Genomic DNA, 5,524 nt, shown 5'->3' with positions numbered 1-5,524 from the left:
GGTTTTAAGAATTTGGTGATTTTGAAAGAATTTCAAGGATGGATGACCTTCAGCTACGAATTTAAAAGTAATTTCTGTAAGATCCTAACATGTATGACGATTAAAACGTCGAACGTCGAAAATCTGTAATATGCGTTAAGTGTAACTCAATAAACTCGGTCCAACGACTTGAAGAAAAGTTTATTTCTGAAATACGTGTTCCAAACGGAATATTTTATCAATCTTCGATTGAATGTTTTGATTTAAATTCTCTAGATGTGAATTTCCTTTTTTTTACAAGAAGTATTTAATACGGGATCTTTACCGTGTTTTTTAATTTTATTTGGTGGAACTCGATATTTCAACATTATCTACGAATGTCTTGTTTACGAAATTGAAATTTACGGGTAGATTCGAGGTCATTCTTTTTTTTTATTTTATTTTTATATTAATATATTTTAAAGTCACTCTCCCTCGTCGTTGAATCACTCTTTTATTTGTAAATTTATGGATTCGTTTCATTTTCTTTTGGAATGTAAAAACGTTTCACTTCTGTCATGTTTCCGTTATCTGTCACACTTACTGGCCCTTTCAAGATATGAAAGATGACTTGTCTTTTGTAGGTATTTTATAAGACATTTAGATGCACTTATTTATTAAAAGTGTTAGGCGAAAACCGTTGCATAAAACTCATCCGATTTAAAAAAAAAAAAAAACATAATATAAAATTGATGTGATATGTTCAAATTTTGAACATATCACATCAATATAAAACCATCGCAAGGAAAACTACATGTGTCTAATTTTAATGAAATTTTGCCACGTGTGTATTACCAAGTCGCATTGGAAAAGACGTGGTATAAATTCTAAAACCTCCTCAAGCGGAGAGGAGACCTTAGCCCAGCAGTGGGACATTTACATTGTGTTTCTTTACTTTTCAATAATATTACAAGCTACTTTGTAAATCATTCCAATCACACATCTAGCTTCGACAGTTTTGTATATCTTTGTTGAAATCTAATCTTTATTTATGTTAAGTTTATCTTTGATCTCACACAGTCTAATGATGGACTGGGAAGTTTGAAGTCGAACTTACAGCTTTGTATAATCGTTACTTATTTGTTTTAGTGTATAATATTTCAAGTTGGAGTGAAATTGAGCTTCTAAAAGGAAAATTTGATTGCATTTTTAATCCCCGATTCAAAAGAGGGTTGAGAATATAGGGGCGTTATCAGTAGAGCGTGTGTGTCTGTCAGTGACATCATAGCACCTAAGCTAAAGAACCGCTTTTAGTTGGTGACTTTATTTATTTTTTTTTATGGCATTGGTTGGCGGACGAGCATATGGGCAACCTGATGGTAAGTGGTCACCACCGCCCATAGACAAAGGCGCTGTAAGAAATAATAACCATTCCTTACATCACCTATGCGCCACCAACCTTGGGAACTAAGATGTTATGTCCCTTGTGCCTGTGATTACACTGGTTCACTCACCCTTCCAACCGGAAGACAACAATACAGAGTACTGTTATTTGGCGGTATAATATCTGATGAGTGGGTGGTACCTACCCAGACGGTCTTGCACAAAGCCCTACCACCAAGGGACTATTGATAATAATATTAACTATGATTAAAGAAAATCAGCTGTCGTCTAGTTGCTGAGGGAATGTGATCAATTTCTAAAGATCTAATCTATTCAAATTTATTTGATACAATCTTAACTCATCAAAACTTCAATAATTACAATAGCGTAGTAGCTAAAGCTGTAGCATCATCTGGAATTATCGTATCTAACCCCTAACTAACTTACAGCAGAAGATTCGAGTTTGAGCTCACTGGAATGGTCTCAATCAGGATTTGAATATTTTTTATACTTTTTAGAATTATTCTATTAATTATTATACTACATATAACTCAATATAGAAGCGTTACCATTTTTTTTTACCTCTTGGTTGTCAAAATCATTCACAAAAAACACCACCTGAAGAGAACCGGAGAAAGAAACTCAGCGGCAATTTTAGGGGCTTACTAACAATAAATTATGTATACATATTTGAAATATCTTGAAATCGGTTCTTTGATTGATAGTTTCATAATCTATTGAAAGTAGATAAACGTTGACGCTATCTGGATCTTGTTGACAACGGACAAGGTAACGACCTTAAACGGTGACCTTGAGCTCATGTTAAATACTGTTCAACGGCGAGCCCTTTTTTTGTGTTTGGTCAAATTTGTTATTTTTAGTTATTAGGCATTCTAAAATTAACATTAATTATTTTAAATTAAAAATTAATAAATATAAATAAAATTGCATAACAGAAGAATGTCTTATAAGTGAGGCATATATTTTTTTTATACCGGAACCAAATCTACAGTATATTTGTTTATGCCAATTCGGTCCTTAATCCGAAAAGCCTTGAACTTAAGACGGAAATCAATGTTCAGTGTTAGATCAAAGTTCGTCATTTGCACTAAAATCTGCTAATGGAAGACGCAGACTTAAGACTTTTAATCAAAGGAAAATCTTACACTCTAAATGTTCATAATACTTGATTTGGTAGGACATTCTGCAGGCCCGTCTGGGTAGGTAACATCCATTGCGTGTAGTTACACTGGCTCACTCGCCGTTCAAACCGAAGCATTATCTAGACACGCGGTAGCGTGTCAGCCAAGTTCTAGTAACAGAACTGGCTAGTAGCACCGTGTGTAATATTACACGAACCATTTGGAGCCACTTTTGACCTCCTCATAACTCAAAAACTATTTGACATAGATGTGTCAAATTTGGCTCATATATTAAGACTCGCGAGATACATATGTGTTCCAAATTTCATAAACGCATCTCAAATGGTTATTTAGATATTAACGTCTAAAAATCGTCATTTTTATCACTGACTGACCTATAGATCAAAACTATATCCTACTTCCAGGTGACCTAGAAAGTTCAAATTTGGCATGCAGGTAGATAATTAGGCCAATATAAAGGAAAAAATCTGAAACTGGTAATTTTTTATCATTTTATTATAATTTTTCATTTTATTGGGTCTATAGGAACACTTATATACTTAGTTCCTGTAATAACTGTAATAATAAAAAAATGATGTAAGAACCAGCCATCAAAACTTATGACAGCCGGTCTTCAAGTGGATTTTAAGGTCTTCACGTGAATATATAACAAGTTGAATACCACCCTTAAGTTTTTTAAATCCAAATATTTCCGTTTTAGTACTTATGAGTATAGCCGACTTTCGTATTTATTACGTTATTAACTAGCATTTAGCGCACATCAATGGTGCCAAATAATTATACTTAAAAAAATAATAATAATAGGCATTTCGGTACACGGCGCGCGACGCGACGCCGGAGCAGCGGGTTAGGAGCGTTGCGATTAAACCTTAACGCGGACGTGTCTGAGCGAGTGGCAACCGCGCTCATAAGAATTATTTCAATACCTTCCGATGGAAACTGCCTAGTCTATTCGACTGCATATTTTTTGTTTGAGTATACTAGTATACAACAATAAAAAAGGTTTCGTGAGATTGTATTAGAGTATGTATATCGTAACTGGAATGATTTAAGTTTGTACTCTAGCGCTACAAACGGGGATCCTTATTGCTTGGAAGAACAGTATCGAGCAAGCATGCTGATGTCAGCAAAGGACTGATGAATGGGTCCAATGGAAAAATAGAGAAGGTACATTGGGGACGTCGATAACAGCAATAGCGCACGTAAAATAACAATTCAATTTAAACATTTCGACATAGGCTCCTCTATATTAAGTAAAGAGCAGGCTTACGTTGGCCTCTCTAGAGTTAAAACCTCAGATGGAGTACATCTTATCAATTTAGGTCCAATTCAAATCAAGAAACAAGAGAGCTCTATTGTAGAGTACAACCGTCTGCGCACGTTATACCACCCCTACTTGGCCAAATTAAGTATAAACAGAAAACGCGTAAAAAAAAATCCGGACACTGAATGGGCAAATCACTCGAACATTTCAGAGGTACCTACAAGAAAAATAAGAACGTATCAAAAAAAAGACAATTATACCCCGTAAACGTAGGAAAATAGAATAGCTTAACAAAAACCATTTGGTATTAATTTTGTTATTAATAAGTACCTATTAATAATTTATATACAAAAAGTAGTGATATCCCATCAAAAACATAAATGTAAAAATGAGAGCCAAGTTAAATATTATGATATATACCTTGGTTGTTGACTTCAACGACAAAAGAAGTGAGATCTAAATTTTTGCCAAGTTAAATAGCCCTTCTGAAATTTATTTATAACTACATAAAATAGCATTTCTTCTTATAACTTGGGATAATATATTGTTGCCTAAGGTCTGACTTGGCTAGTTCTTATATTTTTATAAACACCACTTGTAGTTTGTGTTTAGAATAACAAATTATAACTCAGAACATCTAAGAAGAATGGAGGACAGCTCAGTATTGCTTAGTTAGTATATACGTACATTAAGAGCTGTGATGGTCCAGTCACTAGAAAACATTAATCTTAACCAGATATTGCGAGTTCATATCTAGACAAGTACCATTGAATATTTGCGTGCTTAATTTGTGTTTATAATTCATTTGTAAAGGCTTAGAACTTACGAAGGCTATAATATAATTCTTATATGAGAACTAGCCAAGTCAGACCTTAGGCAACAATATATTATCCCAAGTTATAAGAAGAAATGCTATTTTATGTAGTTATAAATAAATTTCAGAAGGGCTATTTAACTTGGCAAAAATTTAGATCTCACTTGTTTTGTCGTTGAAGTCAACAACCAAGGTATATATCATAATATTTAACTTGGCTCTCATTTTTACATTTATGTTTTTGATGGGATAATACTAAGCATTGCAATTTGGTAGTTGTATATATGATGAGTAGATGACCTACTTAATCGAGCTTGCATAAACAACTACCAAATAAAGAATTGAAATCCAAAAATGTTCTAATGACAATTTTAATTGAATAATACATTTAATTTGATTTTAATCTATTCGATTTTATTTTAAGAACTATCACTATAATTTGTATTGCTGTTATATATGTTGTTTAAATACTAATCGAGCAAGTGTCACGAGAGTCATCGCGCCTAAGATTACATTCTAGATTTGAATTTTTTCGAATTGAATTTTTAAGGCATTAATTGAGAGTTCAATACACTTCAAAAATATATTAAGACAAACAGTTATCTTTTAACGAGAATAGCTTAAAAGCAACTCATTCTAATTTATGTTATGTAAAAATTTCTTAATTTTATAAAGAAAATACATAAATTTTTTAATCCGTTTTGGAATGAAATAAAACCTTATATACTCCCACAAAAAGTTAGTAGGTAATTTTGTTCAATCGAGAAGTATCTATGTATTATGTTTGTATGTGTGGGTAAAGTAAGACACATTGACACATCTTGACTGAAGTCTACAACCCTAAACTCGACTTGAATATTTAATGGAATGCACTTCTAGAATTCGGCGCTGACTTCGTAATTTTCAGTTTGACTCAACTATATGACGGCAAAATTCAGAACG

This window comes from Vanessa atalanta, chromosome 18 (genome assembly GCF_905147765.1).
Source record: "Vanessa atalanta chromosome 18, ilVanAtal1.2, whole genome shotgun sequence".
Classification (NCBI taxonomy): Eukaryota; Metazoa; Arthropoda; class Insecta; order Lepidoptera; family Nymphalidae; genus Vanessa; species Vanessa atalanta.
This window is presented reverse-complemented; position numbering follows the sequence as displayed.